We start from the raw sequence: 22,618 nt of genomic DNA, 5'->3' as shown, positions 1-22,618 counted from the left end.
ATGAGTAAAGTTTAAACTATAAGAAAAAGCAAAGTCGCTTCCTACGTCAAAAGTTCAACGGACGTTTTGCTGGATTTTAACACGAATATTTCAACATGAGTAAAGTTTAAACTATAAGAAAATAGCAAAGTCGCTTCCTACGTCAAAAGTTCAACGGACGTTTTGCTGGATTTTAACACGAATATTTCAACATGAGTAAAGTTTAAACTATAAGAAAAAGCAAAGTCGCTTCCTACGTCAAAAGTTCAACGGACGTTTTGCTGGATTTTAACACGAATATTTCAACATGAGTAAAGTTTAAACTATAAGAAAATAGCAAAGTCGCTTCCTACGTCAAAAGTTCAACGGACGTTTTGCTGGATTTTAACACGAATATTTCAACATGAGTAAAGTTTAAACTATAAGAAATAGCAAAGTCGCTTCCTACGTCAAAAGTTCAACGGACGTTTTGCTGGATTTTAACACGAATATTTCAACATGAGTAAAGTTTAAACTATAAGAAAATAGCAAAGTCGCTTCCTACGTCAAAAGTTCAACGGACGTTTTGCTGGATTTTAACACGAATATTTCAACATGAGTAAAGTTTAAACTATAAGAAAAAGCAAAGTCGCTTCCTACGTCAAAAGTTCAACGGACGTTTTGCTGGATTTTAACACGAATATTTCAACATGAGTAAAGTTTAAACTATAAGAAAATAGCAAAGTCGCTTCCTACGTCAAAAGTTCAACGGACGTTTTGCTGGATTTTAACACGAATATTTCAACATGAGTAAAGTTTAAACTATAAGAAAATAGCAAAGTCGCTTCCTACGTCAAAAGTTCAACGGACGTTTTGCTGGATTTTAACACGAATATTTCAACATGAGTAAAGTTTAAACTATAAGAAAATAGCAAAGTCGCTTCCTACGTCAAAAGTTCAACGGACGTTTTGCTGGATTTTAACACGAATATTTCAACATGAGTAAAGTTTAAACTATAAGAAAATAGCAAAGTCGCTTCCTACGTCAAAAGTTCAACGGACGTTTTGCTGGATTTTAACACGAATATTTCAACATGAGTAAAGTTTAAACTATAAGAAAAAGCAAAGTCGCTTCCTACGTCAAAAGTTCAACGGACGTTTTGCTGGATTTTAACACGAATATTTCAACATGAGTAAAGTTTAAACTATAAGAAAATAGCAAAGTCGCTTCCTACCAAAAAAGTTCAACGGACGTTTTGCTGGATTTTAACACGAATATTTCAACATGAGTAAAGTTTAAACTATAAGAAAATAGCAAAGTCGCTTCCTACGTCAAAAGTTCAACGGACGTTTTGCTGGATTTTAACACGAATATTTCAACATGAGTAAAGTTTAAACTATAAGAAAATAGCAAAGTCGCTTCCTACGTCAAAAGTTCAACGGACGTTTTGCTGGATTTTAACACGAATATTTCAACATGAGTAAAGTTTAAACTATAAGAAAATAGCAAAGTCGCTTCCTACGTCAAAAGTTCAACGGACGTTTTGCTGGATTTTAACACGAATATTTCAACATGAGTAAAGTTTAAACTATAAGAAAAAGCAAAGTCGCTTCCTACGTCAAAAGTTCAACGGACGTTTTGCTGGATTTTAACACGAATATTTCAACATGAGTAAAGTTTAAACTATAAGAAAATAGCAAAGTCGCTTCCTACCAAAAAAGTTCAACGGACGTTTTGCTGGATTTTAACACGAATATTTCAACATGAGTAAAGTTTAAACTATAAGAAAATAGCAAAGTCGCTTCCTACGTCAAAAGTTCAACGGACGTTTTGCTGGATTTTAACACGAATATTTCAACATGAGTAAAGTTTAAACTATAAGAAAATAGCAAAGTCGCTTCCTACGTCAAAAGTTCAACGGACGTTTTGCTGGATTTTAACACGAATATTTCAACATGAGTAAAGTTTAAACTATAAGAAAAAGCAAAGTCGCTCCTACGTCAAAAGTTCAACGGACGTTTTGCTGGATTTTAACACGAATATTTCAACATGAGTAAAGTTTAAACTATAAGAAAATAGCAAAGTCGCTTCCTACGTCAAAAGTTCAACGGACGTTTTGCTGGATTTTAACACGAATATTTCAACATGAGTAAAGTTTAAACTATAAGAAAATAGCAAAGTCGCTTCCTACGTCAAAAGTTCAACGGACGTTTTGCTGGATTTTAACACGAATATTTCAACATGAGTAAAGTTTAAACTATAAGAAAATAGCAAAGTCGCTTCCTACGTCAAAAGTTCAACGGACGTTTTGCTGGATTTTAACACGAATATTTCAACATGAGTAAAGTTTAAACTATAAGAAAATAGCAAAGTCGCTTCCTACGTCAAAAGTTCAACGGACGTTTTGCTGGATTTTAACACGAATATTTCAACATGAGTAAAGTTTAAACTATAAGAAAAAGCAAAGTCGCTTCCTACGTCAAAAGTTCAACGGACGTTTTGCTGGATTTTAACACGAATATTTCAACATGAGTAAAGTTTAAACTATAAGAAAATAGCAAAGTCGCTTCCTACCAAAAAAGTTCAACGGACGTTTTGCTGGATTTTAACACGAATATTTCAACATGAGTAAAGTTTAAACTATAAGAAAATAGCAAAGTCGCTTCCTACGTCAAAAGTTCAACGGACGTTTTGCTGGATTTTAACACGAATATTTCAACATGAGTAAAGTTTAAACTATAAGAAAATAGCAAAGTCGCTTCCTACGTCAAAAGTTCAACGGACGTTTTGCTGGATTTTAACACGAATATTTCAACATGAGTAAAGTTTAAACTATAAGAAAATAGCAAAGTCGCTTCCTACGTCAAAGTTCAACGGACGTTTTGCTGGATTTTAACACGAATATTTCAACATGAGTAAAGTTTAAACTATAAGAAAATAGCAAAGTCGCTTCCTACGTCAAAAGTTCAACGGACGTTTTGCTGGATTTTAACACGAATATTTCAACATGAGTAAAGTTTAAACTATAAGAAAATAGCAAAGTCGCTTCCTACGTCAAAAGTTCAACGGACGTTTTGCTGGATTTTAACACGAATATTTCAACATGAGTAAAGTTTAAACTATAAGAAAAAGCAAAGTCGCTACCTACGTCAAAAGTTCAACGGACGTTTTGCTGGATTTTAACACGAATATTTCAACATGAGTAAAGTTTAAACTATAAGAAAATAGCAAAGTCGCTTCCTACGTCAAAAGTTCAACGGACGTTTTGCTGGATTTTAACACGAATATTTCAACATGAGTAAAGTTTAAACTATAAGAAAAAGCAAAGTCGCTTCCTACGTCAAAAGTTCAACGGACGTTTTGCTGGATTTTAACACGAATATTTCAACATGAGTAAAGTTTAAACTATAAGAAAAAAGCAAAGTCGCTACCTACGTCAAAAGTTCAACGGACGTTTTGCTGGATTTTAACACGAATATTTCAACATGAATAAAGTTTAAACTATAAGAAAATAGCAAAGTCGCTCCCTACGTCAAAAGTTCAACGGACGTTTTGCTGGAAGAAGTAAATAATATGGATTATTCCTACCCACTAACCACTAACAGACTCACGTTACACTGAAATATGACGTAAAGAAATAAGAATGTCGATGTTTGTTAAAACTAAATAACTTTTTCACAATATGCGTACGTATGTAGCTACATCCTTAACCAACTGTACCTGAGTTTTTAAAACTTCTATAAGATCATCCTTTTCTTCAATAGTAACACGAAATGAATCAGCAATATGCATTTTTGCCTTTTTTCAAGTTCAATTGTCTAAAAGCGATAAAAAATCTTCAATTTATCTCAAAATATCAATACATCACGGTAAAAAAAAACCTGAGAAAGAAATTTCATTATTTATAATTTTACGATCAACGTAAAATGAATTCTTAGAATATTTTAAAAACGAAATTATATACTGACCTCTTTCAATTCTGAGATTTTCCTGATTTGTTTGTCTTGATTTTGAGTAAGATTATTCTAGAAGATAGCAAAATCAATCATAATAGTGTTGTAAACCCGTCACATTGTAGGTACTTGTATCTTCCATAGCAAATTAAGTAATTAGACTTTCAAATTCAATAATGGAATAACACAACTTATGTGAGGTGCATACTTAGAAAAAGTTGATGTGTTACTCATATTTTCTCCAAATTTGCACTGTTTGTTGTTATTGTACCACAATATTAGCTTCTTGCATGAACGGTTGCAAGAATTTCCAAAAAAAATTTTTAAATTTGTTCAGCATAGGTAAAAGAAACTGCACTCACACCATTGTTCAGTTGTAAATTGAGTTAAGATTAAAAAAAATCTGTTAAACGTCTATCGAATTCTAGTTTGTTAAAGAGGATTTAGATAAAATAATAAGTATAGACACACACATGAAATAAAAAATTTGAATACCTGAAGCTTTTTATACACATGAAGTAAAAAATTTGAATATCTGAAGCTTTTTACACACATGAAGTAAAAATTTGAATACCTGAATTCATTTTCTTTTGCAAATTTTATAAGCATCAAAAACCAAAAACAAAATCAAAAATCTCATGTGTTACCACATTTGCACTGGTGAACTTAGGACAGCACCACTTAATTAAATAACTGTAGCATTTTTAACAGGGGGAAGCATTCTGGACAGATCAAGGCATTTGTGAGGATGAATCATTCATGTATTATCATACTGTTGACTTTCAAAGATTAAGTACAGTAATGTAACATGCTTTGTTCACAGGGATTTTTACAGATCAATATTTAATAGAGAAACTTGTGATAATAATCTAACCTCAGAAAACTTTGTTTTATAACGGGTTAAAGCTTTTTCTTGTTTTCTTGCAAGCTATAAAAGTTCTTCTTTTGTTGCAGCATCATACTTCTTTTCAGACTCAGAATCATCAGACTTGTAGTCAGATTTAGGACTTTGTGGCACAGAAAACTGATGTTGCAGTGGTGTTGTTGTTACAGTAGAAGCAGCTGTTGATGTTGTGGTTGTTGCCACAGCTGTTACTGATGTTGTCACAGTTGTTACTGATGTTGTCACAGCTGTAAATGTTGTATCTTTTGATGATATAGTTGATGTTGCTGTAGTAGCTTCACTTGAATTTTCAGATATGTCTGATTTCTGCTTTGATATTCCATCATTTTGTGCCTGACCAACCAAAAGTTGCACAATATGTAATTTTAACTTGGTATCAAAAATAGTGTAAGTTTTAATCAACAATGCTAAGTTCAAGGTTGCTAAAAAGAAATAAATGCAATCATTATATTTATAGAAATGAGATAAGAATGATGTCAAAGATAGTGTTAATATTTCTCGTCCATTGGTTGGTTCGTGTAATCAATTTATAACATTTTTCACAAGATAGGCAAAAACTTATTTATGACATTAAACAGCACATTTTGAAGCTATCATTGCTTATGTACAATGTGTTTAGACAGATATGCTTGAATGCTTATGAAAAACATATAAAAATAAATTCAATGCTCAATTATTATTTTTACTACATGATGCATATAACTTAAGTAAATATTGGAAAAAATTTCAAAAAGCCTTTATTGTTTGGGTTGTGCAATTTTTAGAATAATAAAAATTCAAAAATATACAAATTAAAAGAAATAGAACAAATAAAAATGTTGGATAGTGCCACGTATGCTATGAACGTATTTACACTTTTATTTTAAAATGTCAACAAAATTCTATCATTTCACTTTCACTTTAAGCAAGGATTAACACGTACAGAGCAAGACTATTGGTATTTTGAATTTACCTCAAGAAGATGTTGAACTCGTGCGATTACATGTTGGGATGATGTGGTATTGTTGTGATCATCTTCGACCTTTGAAGATTTTACTACTGTGAAGGTACCACAGGATTCATCCTGACAATCATCCTAACATTCATCCTTACATTCACCACAGGATTCACCACAACATTCAAAATTAGCATAAAGTGTGAAGTTGACACCACATTCAATTTAGTACCATTAAATAATATCAGTTTCAGAAACAAAATAGAAAAAACCGTATTTTTTGCTACAAAAAAGCAAAAGATGCACACGTGTTTGGTGCCGTTGTAAAGACCAAGTTATTTAGACAAGGATTATACTATTTTTATTTTGGTCGAAAGTCTTGGAGCAAATCTACAGCCTTTTAAAGACTACTTCCGCTTTTGTCTCTTTACGTTAAATAATTGCGCGATGTTTACAATGCATAAATGTTGACATCTAAAAAGGCCTAATTTTCAAGAAATAAACACGCTGGAAAATACTTGTGTTTGGTAACATCCGAAAGTACGTTTTCTGAGGATTTCAAATATATCTTTACTTTTGAGGCTCAAATTCGTGGAGCGAATCTACAGCCTTGCAAAGTCGACTGTGAAGGTACCACAGGATTCAAGATAGTACGGTTTTTATACGGTAAACACGCTACAATTTACTTGTGTTTAGTATTGTCTTAAAGATCTTGTTCTGAGGATTACAAATATGTCTTTATTATTGTGGCCGAAATTCCAGGAGCGAATCTACAGCTTGAGAAATGTGGAGACTTTTTGCGTTAATTAATATTCGCGGTACTTAACTGACATGTTTATATATATCTAATTTTGATGAAGTTAACACGCTACAATTTACTTGTGTTTAATATCGTCTTAAAGATCTTGTTCTGAGGATTACAAATATGTCTTTATTATTGTGGCCGAAAGTCCAGGAGCGAATCTACAGCTTGAGAAATGTGGAGACTTTTTGCGTTAATTAATAGGCAAGTTGTCATGTAGCATTATTTCACTAACGTCTAAATATGCCGGATTTTGAACTAGTTGACACGCTGTGATATACTCGTGTTTGGTATCGTCTTAAAGATCTTGTTCTGAGGATTACAAATATGGTTTTATTTTCCTGGCCCAAAGTCGTGGAGCAATTCTGCAGCTTGAGAAAGGTAGAGCATTTTTGCGTTAATTAATATTCGCGGTATTTAACTGACATGTTTATATATACCTAATTTTGAAGACGTTAACACGCTGCAATATACTTATGTTTAGTATCGTCTTAAATATCTTGTTCTGAGGATTACAAATATGGTTTTATTATCTTGGTCCAAATTCGTGAAGCGGTTCTACAGCTTATGAAAGAGTTTGCTTTTTTGGTTTAATTAATTTGTGCGTTATTTAAATTTGATGTAATTATGTCTGATTTTGAAGTAGTGGTAAACACGCTGCAATCATTTTTCATTGGGTACCATTTTAAAGATGTGATTCTGAAGATTGGAAAGATGTCCTGATTATCGTGGCACAAGTTCGAGGAGAGAATCTACGGCTTATGAAAAGAACAACACTTTTGTGCTAATTAATTTGTTGCAATATAATTAGAACATATGTGTCTTATTTATTTCGTCGAATTGTTGAGTTTATGCTAATTTATGCAAACGTCATTTTAAGAATTTCACGGTTTAAAACCTTTGTCGTATCCTGTGTTTGCATCTTTCTTAACTGACCGTTGGATCGTTGATGTAACGGTTTTCCTGTGTTATCGAAGCAATTGTTACTTTTGCGAGAAAAGTTAATTCAGGATTATATTTAAATCTTTTGTGCTCTTCTCGTTTTCGTGTGACGCTAAATGAAGAAGGTACGTTATCGCTTCTTCTTGTCTTACGGTCGTTCATGTCTTTTATCATTCACTGCATTTGTTTGTGCTTTTCAGCCCACTGTTGGTCGTCCACCGAAATACACGTTTGACGTGGATGCAATTGCTGCAGCCATGTCAAATGTGTCTGGCGACCGACACTCTTACAGGGAGACAAACAGCTTCTGGGGGAACATCCTTAAAAAACTTGGGATGACAAACAAACTTCTTGCGAGGAAGAATTTGTATGTTCGCTGGCATGAAGATAGGAATGGGTTGCGATCTGACATCGAGGAGATACGCAAAGGATATTTAATTTCATGTATTGATCATTCGTTTGACAGTAAACGGTTTATGAGTTTTGTGCGGTTTGAAAATTATCTTAAACTTTCTGATTGGTTGTTTGTGTAAAGATTACGAATTAATTATTTTTCAAAACGTAATGACCGTTTGAATATTTGTGATATCTTCTGCGCATGCGCTGATAAATAACCGATGTTTGTGCTTGAGAATTATTCAAAGCGAAAGCAAGGCCAAAAATTTTCTGCGAACTTAAATTAAAATGCAATTTGTCATTTGAGTTATTAGGATTGTTGTATTTTTGCTGTATTTGATACGTCGCTCGCTCAGTGCTTTGCGATCGAAAATTTATAGCATTTTGTACTTCGTGATGTTATCAATACAACAAAGATATAATTCATCGATATATAGTTACATTATATGAAGCGTTAATCCTCACTTAAAGACGAAATAAAAATTACAGCGTGCTTACTTCTTGAAAGTTAGGCTTTTTAGATGTCAACATTTATGCATTGTAAACATCGCGCAATTAATTAACGTAAAGAGACAAAAGCGGAAGTAGTCTTTAAAAGGCTGTAGATTTGCTCCAAGACTTTCGACCAAAATAAAAATAGTATAATCCTTTTCTAAACAACTTGGTCTTTACAACGGCACCAAACACGTGTGCATTTTTTGTTTTTTTTTGTAACAAAAAATACGGTATTTTTTTGTTTCTGAAACTAATGTTATTTAATAATATTAAAATGAAAGTGGTGTCAACTTCACACTTTATGCTAATTTTGAATGTTGTTGTGAATCCTGTGGTGAATGTCAGGATGAAAATATCAGGATGAATCCTGTGGTACCTTCACAGTAGTGTGTAAAATAGGGGGTATATGTTGCTGTGTAGGTGAAAAGTAGGAGAAACAAGGAAAATCATCGTAGGGGGGGAGGTAGGGGGAAAATAAAGTTTTGGTAGGTGAAATGTGCATACACAAAGTGGCAGCACTGCACAGTTGGCAAAAATGACTTCTCGAAGATTGTAAAAACACGCGAGATGAATATAATTTTGGCGAAATTGTACAAATTTTTCTGAATAATGTTTAAAACGTTAAAACAAAAAATAGAAAGTGAATCAGAAGGAGAGCAGAGTCCTGTATCTAAGAGTGAAAAGTTAAATCGTCGTTCAAATGAGGTTAGCTATTTTCTAATCAACATACAGTATTGGATATAGATCAACAAACTTCGATGAGTTTGATGATACAGTTTTGAATATTTTTTCTTATTAAAACCGTAACCAGTACAATCATATTGCGATGTAACGCAAATTCTATAACATATTATTTAAAGAGAACCTCCTCTGTGTTGAAAAACGACAACGTCTCTGGCAACCAGAGTGATGTAAAATCTTCAAAGGTCGAAGATGATCACAACAATACCACATCATCCCAACATGTAATCGCACGAGTTCAACATCTTCTTGAGGTAAATTCAAAATACCAATAGTCTTGCTCTGTACATGTTAATCCTTGCTTAAAGTGAAAGTGAAATGATAGAATTTTGTTGACATTTTAAAATAAAAGTATAAATACGTTCATAGCATACGTGGCACTATCCAACATTTTTATTTGTTCTCCTATTTGTTTTAATTTGTATATTTTTGAATTTTTATTATTCTAAAAATTGCACAACCCAAACAATAAAGGCTTTTTGAAATTTTTTCCAGTATTTACTTAAGTTATATAGAGTTATATAGAGTTATATATAGAGTTATATAGAGTTATAGAGTTATATAGAGTTATAAGTTATTCCAGTATTTACTTAAGTTATATAGAGTTATATAGAGTTACTTAGTAGAGAGAGTGTTTGAAAGAAGGTTGAGGGAAGTTGTTCGGATGGGGGAAGAGCAGTATGGATTCATACCGGGGAGAGGAACGACGGATGCGTGTTTTGTGTTGAGGCAGCTGCAGGAGAAATTTTTGGAGAAGGACAGAGAATTGTATATGGTGTTTGTAGATTTGGAGAAGGCGTTTGATAGAGTTCCGAGAAAGGTGATCGAGTACGCGCTGCGTAAGAAAGGTGTGACAGAGAATATGGTTCGGGCAGTTATGGAGACTTATGAAGGTGTAGAGGCGGTGGTTACGGAGGAAGGTGCTAGATCTGGTGTTTTTGAGGTAAAAGTTGGTGTTCATCAAGGTTCAGTCTTGTCGCCGTTACTGTTTGCTTGTGTGATGGATGTACTGACAGAGGAAGTGAGAAGAAAAGAAGGATGCTGGTGTTTGTTGTATGCAGATGACATTGTCTTGGTGGCGGAGTCGAAGCAGAAAGTTCTGGAATGGTACCGAGAATGGAAAACGGCAATAGAAGTCAAGGGACTGAAAGTGAATGAGGCAAAGACGAAGGGCATGAGATGCTCGAGGCAGGTGGAGGTGAAGGACAGTGATAAATGGCCATGTGGTGTGTGGAAAAGAGTTGGAGTGAATTCGATAATGTGTGGGAAATGCGGTAAGTGGGTTCATGGAAGATGTTCAGGTGTCCGTGGTGCATTGACAAGAGTAACTGATTTTGAGTGCGGGACGTGTCGAAGTGGTGGGCGAGTCGCGATTGAACGGTTTGAACTGGGTGACGTGAGTTTGGAAGGTGTATCGGAGTTTAAATATCTGGGCGATGTGTTAAATGATGGTGGAGGGTGCGAGCAAGCGGTGAGGAACAGAGTTCAAGCAGCGTGGTGGAGTTTTAGAGAGTTGTCGGGAATGTTGTGCGGAAAGTCGACTTCGTTGAAGCAGAAGGGAGAATTGTATAAGGCATGTGTTAGAAGTGTTTTGGGATATGGAGCAGAGTGTTGGGCGCCGAAAGCAGAGGACCTGAGAAGATTGGCGTCGACGGAAAGGAGAATGCTTAGGATGATGTGTGGTGTAACGTTGATGGATAGGATTCGAAGTGAAGAGATTAGAAAGAGTTGGTGTTGAGTGTATCGAGAATTGGGTAAGACGCCAGCGTTTGAGGTGGTTTGGGCATGTGGAAAGGAGGGAAGAAAGTGCTGAAATTCGTAGAACGTTGCATATGAATGTTGATGGAGTCCGCAAACGAGGTAGACCGAGAAAGAGATGGATGGATGCTGTGAACAGTGATATGAAGGCGATGGGTATAACGAGAGATATGGCGAGAGATAGAGATGTGTGGCGTGGAAAAATTCATGGACCGGTCAACCCCCCTGGCGGGGATTAATACTGGCCGGTATATAAATGTTGTTTGTTTGTTTGTTTGTATTTACTTAAGTTATATGCATCATGTAGTAAAAATAATCATTGAGCATTTAATTTATTTTTATATGTTTTTCATAAGCATTCTAACATATCTGTCTAAACACATTGTACATAAGCAATGATAGCTTCAAAATATGCTGTTTAATGTCATAAATAAGTTTTTGACTGTCTTGCGAAAAATGTTATGAATTGATTACATGAACCAACCAATGGACAAGAAATATTAACACTATCTTTGACATCATTCTTATCTCGTTTCTTTAAATATAATGATTGCATTTATTTCTTTTTAGCAACCGTGAACTTAGCATTGTTGATTAAAACTTGCACTATTTTTGATACCAACTTAAAATTACATATTGTGCAACTTTAGGTTGGTCGGGCACAAAATGATGGAATATCAAAGCAGAAATCAGACATATCTGAAAATTCAAGTGAAGCTACTACAGCAACATCAACTATATCATCAAAAGATACAACATTTACAGCTGTGACAACATCAGTAACAACTGTGACAACATCAGTAACAGCTGTGACAACAACCACAACATCAACAGCTGCTTCTACTGTAACAACAACACCCCTACAACATCAGTTTTCTGTGCCACAAAGTCCTAAATCTGACTACAAGTCTGATGATTCTGAGTCTGAAAAGAAGTATGATGCTGCAACAAAAGAAGAACTTTTACAGCTTGTAAAAAAAAAGAAAAAGCTTTAACCCGTTATAAAACAAAGTTTTCTGAGGTTAGATTAGTATCACAAGTTTCTCTATTAAATATCGATCTGTAAAAATCCCTGTGAACCAAGCATGTTACTTTACTGTACTTAATCTTTGAAACTCAACAGTATGACGATACATGAATGATTCATCCTCACAAATGCCTTGATCTGTCCAAAATGCTTCCCCCTGTTAAAAATGCTACAATTATTTAATTAAGTGGTGCTGTCCTAGGTTCACCAGTGCAAATGTGGTAACACATGAGATTTTTGATTTTGTTTTAGGTTGTTGATGCTTATAAAAATTTGCAAAAAGAAAATGAAAAGCTTCAGGTATTCAAATTTTTTACTTCATGTGTGTAAAAAGCTTCAGATATTCAAATTTTTTACTTCATGTGTATAAAAAGCTTCAGGTATTCAAATTTTTTATTTCATGTGTGTGTCTATACTTATTATTTTATCTAAATCCTCTTTAACAAACTAGAATTCGATAGACGTTTAACAGATTTTTTTTTATCTTAACTCAATTTACAACTGAACAATGGTGTGAGTGAAATTTCTTTTACCTATGCTAAACAAATTTAAAAATTTTTTTTGGAAATTCTTGCAACCGTCAAGGAAAATAGAAAAAGTTCATGTGTTACTCATATTTTCTCCAAATTTGCACTGTTTGTTGTTATTGTACCACAGTATTAGCTTCCTGCATGTTCTACAGTACCGACCTCGAGTAGCATAACTTGACTCGCGAGTATCGAATGGCGAGTGGGCGAGTGACTCGCGATGCAGTTGCGGAGAAAGAAATTTTTCCGAGTTATTTCGATTTACTCGCAAACAGCAAAATATTTTATCAACTCGCAAACCTCTCACACGCAACTGCATCGCGAGTCACTCGCCCACTCGCCATTCGATACTCGCGAGTCAAGTTATGTTACTCGAGGTCGGTACTGTAAGTATGCACCTCACATAAGTTGTGTTATTCCATTATTGAATTTGAAAGTCCAATTACTTAATTTGCTGTGGAAGATACAAGTACCTACAATGTGACGGGTTTACAACACTATTATGATTGATTTTGCTATCTTCTAGAATAATCTTACTCAAAATCAAGACAAACAAATCAGGAAAATCTCAGAATTGAAAGAGGAGAGGTCAGTATATAATTTCGTTTTTAAAATATTCTAAGAATTCATTTTACGTTGATCGTAAAATTATAAATAATGAAATTTCTTTCTCAGGTTTTTGTTTACCGTGATGTATTGATATTTTGAGATAAACTGAAGATTAGTTTAAACTTTACTCATGTTGAAATATTCGTGTTAAAATCCATCAAAACGTCCGTTGACCGTTTGATGTAGGAAGCGACTTTGCTATTTTCTTATAGTTTAAACTTTACTCATGTTGAAATATTCGTGTTAAAATCTAGCAAAAGGTCCGTTGAACTTTTGACGTAGGAAGCGACTTTGCTATTTTCTTATAGTTTAACTTTACTCATGTTGAAATATTCGTGTTAAAATCTAGCAAAACGTCCGTTGAACTTTTGCCGTAGGTAGCGACTTTGCTTTTTCTTATAGTTTAAACTTTACTCATGTTGAAATATTCGTGTTAAAATCCAGCAAAACGTCCGTTGAACTTTTGACGTAGGTAGCGACTTTGCTATTTTCTTATAGTTTAAACTTTACTCATGTTGAAATATTCGTGTTAAAATCCAGCAAAACGTCCGTTGAACTTTTGCCGTTGGAAGCGACTTTGCTTTTTCTTATAGTTTAAACTTTACTCATGTTGAAATATTCGTGTTAAAATCCAGCAAAACGTCCGTTGAACTTTTGACGTAGGTAGCGACTTTGCTATTTTCTTATAGTTTAAACTTTACTCATGTTGAAATATTCGTGGTAAAATCCAGCAAAACGTCCGTTGAACTTTTGCCGTAGGTAGCGACTTTGCTTTTTCTTATAGTTTAAACTTTTCTCATGTTGAAATATTCGTGTTAAAAGGACAATTCCCCAACATGAAATTCGAAATAAAGCCATTTTTTAAAGAATTTATTTGTTATTATTTGTAACGTTTCGTCTTTACAGAAGACATCATCAGACAGGTAGTTAAAATGATCAAGTGTGCGTTTATATTTACATATTAGAAGTGTAGTTATGAGTGTTAGATTACAGTGAGGTGTGATGAACATCATTTATATGTATATATAAAAATATTATATAAAGTATGAGAGAAGATACTGATATGGAGGGTGAAATGGGCACAAAAGTAGTGGGATTTTTAAAAAATAAGTTCCTGGGATGGAACTGCCTTGGACATTCAGTGTAGATATTAGATTTGAGATCAGGAGGCTTTCATGGATCATTAAGTCAGGAGTGTAAGGTATCCGATGATGTGTTATTTAAAGACGAAACGTTACAAATAATAATAAATAATTTCTTTAAAAAATGGCTTTATTCGAATTTTATATTGGACAATTGTCTTTTTTACACAAATCCGTTTCCCGCCTGGCAAGTCTATCGCTATGTTGAAAATTGTATGACTGTGTAGTGTGAAAGAATGTTTTACTCTACATTGTAAGATTGTTTTTGCGAATAAATTTCTTAACAAAATCATTGCAAGCATTTTTTTTCTTTATGTATTAGGTTGATTGTTTGAAACACAATCCTAAGGAGTCGAACGACAACAATGAAAACGATGACAGTGAAGCTGTTTAGAAAAATCATTATAGTCCTACGCATTTTGTGTTTGTGTGTTTTAGCAAGCTAACAAATGTAGCATTACCTTGGCATTTCGTACACTGTTTTTCTCATGCATTGATAGCTACATAACTTACTCAGTAACATTACCTTGGCATTTTGTACACTGTTTTTCTCATGCGTTGATAGCTACATAACTTACTCAGTAGCATTACTTGTCTTTTTGTACACTGTTTTTCTCATGCGTTGATAGCTACATAACTTACTCAGTAACATTACCTTGCCATTTTGTACACTGTTTTTCTCATGCCTTTATAACTACATAACTTACTTTTAGTAGCATTACTTGTCTTTTTGTACACTGTTTTTCTCATGCGTTGATAGCTACATAACTTACTTAGTAGCATTACCTTGGCATTTCGTACACTGTTTTTCTCATGCATTGATAGCTACATAACTTACTCAGTAGCATTACCTTGGCATTTCGTACACTGTTTTTCTCATGCATTGATAGCTACATAACTTACTCAGTAGCATTACCTTGGCATTTCGTACACTGTTTTCTCATGCATTGATAGCTACATAACTTACTCAGTAGCATTACCTTGGCATTTCGTACACTGTTTTTCTCATGCGTTGATAGCTACATAACTTACTCAGTAGCATTACTTGTCTTTTTGTACACTGTTTTTCTCATGCGTTGATAGCTACATAACTTACTCAGTAACATTACCTTGCCATGTTGTACACTGTTTTTCTCATGCCTTTATAACTACATAACTTACTTTTAGTAGCATTACTTGTCTTTTTGTACACTGTTTTTCTCATGCGTTGATAGCTACATAACTTACTTAGTAGCATTACCTTGGCATTTCATTACACTGTTTTCTCATGCATTGATAGCTACATAACTTACTCAGTAGCATTACCTTGGCATTTCGTACACTGTTTTCTCATGCATTGATAGCTACATAACTTACTCAGTAGCATTACCTTGGCATTTCGTACACTGTTTTTCTCATGCATTGATAGCTACATAACTTACTCAGTAGCATTACCTTGGCATTTCGTACACTGTTTTTCTCATGCATTGATAGCTACATATTTTACTCAGTAGCATTACCTTGGCATTTCCTACACTGTTTTTCTCATGCGTTGATAGCTACATAACTTACTCAGTAGCATTACTTGTCTTTTTGTACACTGTTTTTCTCATGCGTTGATAGCTACATAACTTAAAAAAAACATGATGGAGCATAAAAACATGATGGAAACATGATGGAACTTAAGAAAAACATGATGGAGCATAAATAATTGTGGTTTGTTCAAAAACATTTTAAAAGGCACATACTGTGTTTTATTTTTATCTTACACGACCCTGCAGTTGACTTGAACACCATTTAGTTAAACAATTCGCGAAACTATTGTAAATGTGTAGTCGTTGAAGTGAAACTATTGTAAATGTGTAGTCGTCAAAGGTTCAGGAGTCTTCTGCATCTGAAAATTTCGAAAAACTGACGTTGTTCAACAACTTGTGGCAAAGAACAAACTAAGAGATTGTAATAATTTTGACTCTTGGGAGATGTTTCCATCACGAAAGTCAAAGTGTAAGTGATAACTGACGATGTCATGAGCTCGACGCAGTCAGAATTTTCGTTGGGTGATGAAATCGCAAGGTTTTGATTGGTTCTTGTAACTGTTTATGTACATCGACGCTCACTATTCTGACATAAAATACGGCTGTCGATGGCTGGCAAAGGAGTGAACATAAACCAGAATTTCTCATTGTAATCCGTCAGAGTAAGACCTATTTTGTGAAGTGTATGAGATTTCTTCTTCAGAAGAGAGGTTGCTGTGAGAGGTAAGAAAGCTTATTTATTTTATTTGACTCGACTCATGTTGAAAATAAATTTCAATCGAAATTCCTTGTTTATTTGCAATGTGCAATAATTGAAATTGAGGTATTTTCCATCTGCTAAAAAGTATTGAAACATTTAATGAATTTTCACAAACTATCTGGTAAATTTATAGTAAGTTAAATTGTGTAAAAAGTGGTGCCTTCGTTGGTGCACAACTTTGCCCCATTCCGTCGTTCGGTACATTTTACGAAATTCCTTCGTTGCTTCACACTTATTTGCATATTACAAACATGACGACAACAGTTTTTGCGATTGTGATCGTTCTGATCATGCGTACAATAACTCAATAAGTTATCGTTGTGATCATGCGTACAATAACTCAATAAGTGATCGTTGTGATCATGCGTACAATAACTCAAAAAGTTATCGTTGTCATCATGCGTACAATAACTCAAAAAGTTATCGTTGTCATCATGCGTACAATAACTCAAAAGTTATCGTTGTCATCATGCGTACAATAACTCAATAAGTTATCGTTGTCATCATGCGTACAATAACTCAATAAGTTATCGTTGTGATCATGCGTACAATAACTCAATAAGTTATCGTTGTCATCATGCGTACAATAACTCAATAAGTTATCGTTGTCATCATGTACAATAACTCAATAAGTTATCGTTGTCATCATGCGTACAATAACTCAATAAGTTATCGTTGTGATCATGCGTACAATAACTCAATAAGTTATCGTTGTCATCATGCGTACAATAACTCAATAAGTTATCGTTGTCATCATGCGTACAATAACTCAATAAGTTATCGTTGTCATCATGCGTACAATAACTCAATAAGTTATCGTTGTGATCATGCGTACAATAATTCAATAAGTTATAAGTCACGGAGTAAATAAGTAAGAAAGTAAGCAAAAGTCGGTAATCTTTTCTTGTTGCCTTTTCAAGTCGATAAAGACGATTTAAGACGACAGTTCTTTTGAATACAAAGGTTCAGGAGCCTTCTGCATCTGAAAATTTCGAAAAACTGACGTTGTTCAACAACTTGTGGCAAAGAACAAACTAAGAGATTTGTAATGATTTGAATTGTACGAGTAATAATTATAACATTGCAAATGCTATAATTGGCTAAAGCACTATGTCTCACAAAATTGGACGAAATTACGCTTGTCGTTGTGGAAGGTTTCTTGCTAAAAATTTGTTGCTTTTCGTTGTGGACTGTGTTTCTACGTTCATTAAATATGAAAATAAAGTTCTTTATGCGCATTTGAAACAAGCAAATGCTGATGTTATATTTGCAAACAATTATGCAATTTTGTGTAAGATGACTTTTGCTAACACGCAGTCGTCCTATTGCATAGCAGCATGACTTTCCTTCTTAAATCTTACATATGCTCAGTACAACAAAAATGTAATGTTCAGCCAAATGGTAGTTTCAAAACCATGGCAAAACATTATAAAAGTGTTTACAGTTAACTCTCTCAACACTTGCGATAAAAAATGCAAAAATAAAATGAGAGTTTACATTGTGAAACATGCTAAAAAGCACTAATCTAATATTTTTTGTGAATGCAAGAAAGGGGATTGATTACAACTAATTTCTACGAGGTTATTCATTGCTTTGTAGGATGGCATGTTTTGGCCATATAAACTCATGAACATGCTGGTGTATGATTGTTCATGCCAAACAGCTCGTCACAAAAGAAGTGTTTCTGTTGTTGATGTTAAAGGTATGTTATATGTAAAATGTGCTGTAAAAGTTTCTTCATTTTAGCTGGGATAGTTCAACACAATTATAATTTTGGATCTTTTTCAATTTTTAGGCACCTTTTGTACTGTTGAGGTACAGTTTTGCTCATGCTCTTCCGAGTTTGTTCAACTCCTGCAATTTGGCCTTTGGGTGGAACACCTACAAAACCAAGAATTGCATTTGCAATTGAGTTTTTTGAATTGGTTCATTCTGTGCAGATGGAATGCCAGGCATCAATAAAAAGCATTTGTCAGTCATTTGAAGAGTTTAATCGTAACCACATATTTTCTTCTTATGCAACACCAAAAATGTATCCTGTCATTATAGATGCTTTTGAAGAATACAGGTAATTGCATGTAGGTCACTGATTTATTGCACTGCTGTACTACGTATGAATTGCTGGGAAAGTTGCAGTCAATTTTATAGCCTAAGAATCTCATCTTAAGAGATGTATTTAATTGGAGGAAATCAAAATGCTAAAGTTCATGATGGGAAAGGATTTTTCCTCAACTATTACTGTATTGCACTGTATTTTGTTTATTTCATTTGTTTAAGAGTGCATAATTGCTTTCTTTGTGTCATTGTTTTTTTCAGAATTTACAGACAAACTAAACATGTTGAGCTGTGTTATTCCTGAGCTTGATGAAGGAAATATCTGTCCTGCTTGTCCCAAAGTGAGTATATTCGTATTACTTGTTTGACAATGACAATTTAGTAAAAAGAACATTAGCAATGCTATCTTAAACACCTTTTTGACTGCATCATTTGCATCATTGAACTCAAATACATTGTATGATTTTATCCTTCACCATTTTATTGAAGACTGATGGTGTGATCTTTGAGTCTCTTGATGCTCTTTTTATTGGACGAAGGAAAAGCTGGGCAGAGTATTAGAAAACCTCTATTTGAACAGCTGATTTTCTATGATCAGACACATGTTGATCAATTTGTTGCCAATTATACCACACCTACACCAAACAAGGTCAATGTAGCTTTAATATACTTTGTTATTCTAATGAAAATTCAGGCATGGAAGTTACAGTGCTTTGAATATATTTGATTTTTTACATTCTCTACCACATAGTTTTATTTTCAATAAATTTGTGCCATGGGCTTTAGGAAATAAAGCTCTTGTATACTTTTTGTTTGTTACATATTGATACTTATAGGAGTGTCATGGTTTTCTTGCTGGGAATGCTGTTCGATCAATGAATCGCTACAGAGCTCTTGATGAAACAGCAATCTTTAAGGAGGCTGTCGACATGAGTTTCCTAAAAAATTCTTAAATTTGAAGCATGGAGAGAGGTCTGTTACACACATTTTTCTCTATTTTTACCTAAATGTTCTTGGTTTGAAAGAGGTGGTTAAGATGCTTGCGTTTGATGGTGTAAATTAATTTTTTTCAGTTGGTTTGCTACTTTCATTGCTTTGTGCAAATGCTGAAGCTTTTTGTATACATGTGGTTGTATTATTTAAAAAAATTTTCTGCATATTTTATAGATTGAGCTATGCAGTTTATGTTCTCCAAGAATTAGAGAAAGATAATGCTGATAAACCTGCACTCAAAATAAACATATTGTATGATGTTGCATGCATGTTGGTGAAACACTTACAGGTAATATTCAATTGACAATAGTTGCTTTGTTAACTGTTTCCTTAGTCAATAACTTTCCCTCAACACTTTTTTTCTTTGAAAATGTAGTCTTTCACATGTTTTTCTTTATTTTGTTTTTTACAAAAAGAATTTGGAGTATCCAATTATTGACATTTTTCAATTTTCAATTCCAATTTTTCACTGCTATGGCCATGTTGGACGATGCCAAGTTAGTTGTTATTGTTTTTATTTTTCATACGTATTAACAGATGGTGATACCTGGGTTTTTATGCTGTCATAACTAATGGTATTGTAGATGATAAAATGATAAAAAATCAATAATTGTTTGCTAAATCTTTCTTGTAAAAGGTTAAATTTAGTCCCCGTCGTAAAGAAGGATTTGGCCTAACTGACGGTGAGATGTTGGAGAGATTGTGGGCTTACATTCGCAAATTTAGCAGAATGACTAAAGAAATGCGTCCAAGTCACAGAGTTGATGTACTCAGTGATGCTCTTTTACATTATGGAAAGAAAACGAAGATTAATTTAGGTATAACTAGTTTTTGTTTCTTTGTTTGAACATATACATAGCTAACATGTCATCATATTATGTAATAGCAGGTATGAATTAAATTTTGTTTTTTGAGGCAATTTGCTGATAGCAAGGATGAAGCGAGCTGTTGACGTGGAAGAAACTGCAAAATCGGATATTGAAAAGTTATGCAGGTGCTTTCCGTGTGAGTATATGTTTGTATTTGCTGTGTGGTTATATTTGACTCCGATTTTGGATATGAACTATTTACGACTCACAGGATTTCAATAGATGATATTCGTGAGTGGATGAAGGACGAATCGACTTTTTTTGGTCGTGAAGTTGAGACTGGTTAGTAATTGAGAAACAATGGCTTGTGGCTATGGAACAGATTTGACACATAATTATTGATGCTCATTATGTGGAAATGTTTTGCCCACAGAAAACTTTTTTTAACAAATATACGTAAATCTTCAACAACTTACAGAAGAAGAAGATTGGAAATGCAAGTACGTTATATACCTGGACTTGTACGCTGATCTTTACCATTGATGGAATGGTTGCACTGATCCAAGTGAACTGACTGTTCGATTTAATCAGATGAAAAAGTATGTTCGAAAAGTTGAACTTGTTGCTAGAGATATTAAAGTCTTAAACAGTGTGAATTTGGAAAAATGAACTGGGAAAATTTTGAAGCTATGAATGTACGTCGTAACATTGTGAATAATAAGTTGGAATATCGAATAAAAAATTATTTCTTGTTTTTATACGTACGTACAAGTAGAGATGTATATGCAACTTGCAGGTGCTTATCTGACCGTGCCTTATATTTGTAATGATTTGGTATTTACTGTTTAGAATTGACGAGCAGTTGAAGATCATGGAAAGGGAAAACTCAATTTCTGCCCGCTGGCAAAATACTGACTCAGAGTACGAAAATGCAAAACGCGAGGTTGCGTCTAGGAAAGAAAAACGTTTTTGTCTCGAATGAGGAAAAATGTTGTTGAAAGATGGTTTCTCCTAAATCTTAAGTCTAAATACTGTGGTAACTCTACGTATCTCATAAATGTTCCATACCACTTGCAATGTTTGTAAATTACTTTACATGTTGCCTTCTTTGTAATGTTCTCTGTATGTTTGTTCTGTTTTTCAGATGGTCAAGCGTTGGCATCCAGACTTTCGAAGCAAATTACTCGAGTAACAAAGGATGTCAATAAAGATATCGCAGCTTATAACGAGGCAAAGAATCACATTCTAATCATTCACATACCGCATTAACATTTGATGCTGTCAAAGATCCTGACAATGATTTTGGTGTGAATATCTAGCTGCACCTACTGATGAAGATTGTTCAGTTCCATTTACTGTTAAACGGAAGGCTATAGATTTATGCCATTTGCTTGACCGATCCAAGGAAGAGCAAATCCTGTTGAAGTCAGAAATGGAAAATACGTGGAGTCACTACTTTCAACAGCACAGCAAGATTACTGACTTTTTGAATAGTTTTATTAACCATGAAAACGTACTTGATGTTGAATACGGTGAAGCTGATATTTTACACAGGAAGATCTTTCAAATTGAAAGCATGTTGATAGATCTAGAAAAAAGGTTTTCTTTGTACATCAACAAAGACAAACTACAGTATTTATTTCATGGGAATGTTGACATGCTTCAAAGTGATCTGGTGTCGGCTCTGGATGACGAAGAAAAAGTGGTTGTATATGAACAAGTGGATTCTGAAGACGATCAAACAAGTGAAGACGACTATGAAAGCACCAGCGATGATGTATAACGGGAATTGTGCAGGCACTTTAAGCTCTTGAAAATCCTTTAATTAGAAAATCAATTTACGTAAAGGGCACTTGAAAAGTTGTTACGAAATCATGTGTAATAGCCGCCCAACGTACGTATGCTGGATAATAAATGCGTTGAAAAAAACTTTTTGTTGAATAAATACTTGTTGAACTGTCATATGTAACTTTTTGGTAGTTATACAATGTAGTATATGGTGAAAATGGATGTTATATATACATGGGTAATAGCCGCCCAACGTACGTACGCTGGATAATAAATGCGTTGAAAAAAACTTTTTGTTAAATAAATACTTGTTGAACTGTCATATGTAACTTTTTGGTAGTTATACAATGTAGTATATGGTGAAAATGGATGTTATATATACATGGGTAATAGCCGTCCAACGTACGTACGCTGGATAATAAATGCGTTGAAAAAAACTTTTTGTTAAATAAATACTTGTTGAACTGTCGTATGTAACTTATTTGGTAGTTATACAATGTAGTATATGGT

At 33.9% G+C, this 22,618-nt stretch overlaps 4 long non-coding RNA genes and 1 pseudogene across 4 annotated transcripts; 4 read left to right on the top strand and 1 right to left on the bottom strand.

Annotated features, from left to right (window-relative positions):
- Window positions 1-3,589: 3,589 nt before the first annotated feature.
- On the bottom strand, window positions 3,590-4,020 carry LOC124455206. Its single transcript, XR_006951770.1, has 2 exons — window positions 3,928-4,020; window positions 3,590-3,777 (listed from the first exon to the last, which is right to left on the bottom strand). It is a non-coding gene; the product is annotated as an uncharacterized LOC124455206 (long non-coding RNA).
- A 3,042-nt stretch (window positions 4,021-7,062) lies between these two features.
- Window positions 7,063-7,460, top strand: LOC124455152. Its single transcript, XR_006951728.1, has 2 exons — window positions 7,063-7,153; window positions 7,244-7,460. It is a non-coding gene; the product is annotated as an uncharacterized LOC124455152 (long non-coding RNA).
- A 10,635-nt stretch (window positions 7,461-18,095) lies between these two features.
- On the top strand, window positions 18,096-19,471 carry LOC124455290 (annotated as a pseudogene).
- Window positions 19,472-20,582: 1,111 nt separating this feature from the next.
- LOC124455189 lies at window positions 20,583-21,268 on the top strand. The gene is made up of 3 exons (XR_006951754.1): window positions 20,583-20,662; window positions 20,799-20,919; window positions 21,170-21,268. It is a non-coding gene; the product is annotated as an uncharacterized LOC124455189 (long non-coding RNA).
- Window positions 21,269-21,293: 25 nt separating this feature from the next.
- LOC124455195 lies at window positions 21,294-21,546 on the top strand. The gene is made up of 2 exons (XR_006951760.1): window positions 21,294-21,356; window positions 21,465-21,546. It is a non-coding gene; the product is annotated as an uncharacterized LOC124455195 (long non-coding RNA).
- The last annotated feature ends 1,072 nt before the right edge of the window (window positions 21,547-22,618 follow it).

The sequence above is a fragment of the Xenia sp. Carnegie-2017 genome, unplaced genomic scaffold, assembly GCF_021976095.1.
Source record: "Xenia sp. Carnegie-2017 unplaced genomic scaffold, XeniaSp_v1 HiC_scaffold_30, whole genome shotgun sequence".
Taxonomy (NCBI): domain Eukaryota; kingdom Metazoa; phylum Cnidaria; class Anthozoa; order Malacalcyonacea; family Xeniidae; genus Xenia; species Xenia sp. Carnegie-2017.
This window is presented reverse-complemented; position numbering and strand designations above follow the sequence as displayed.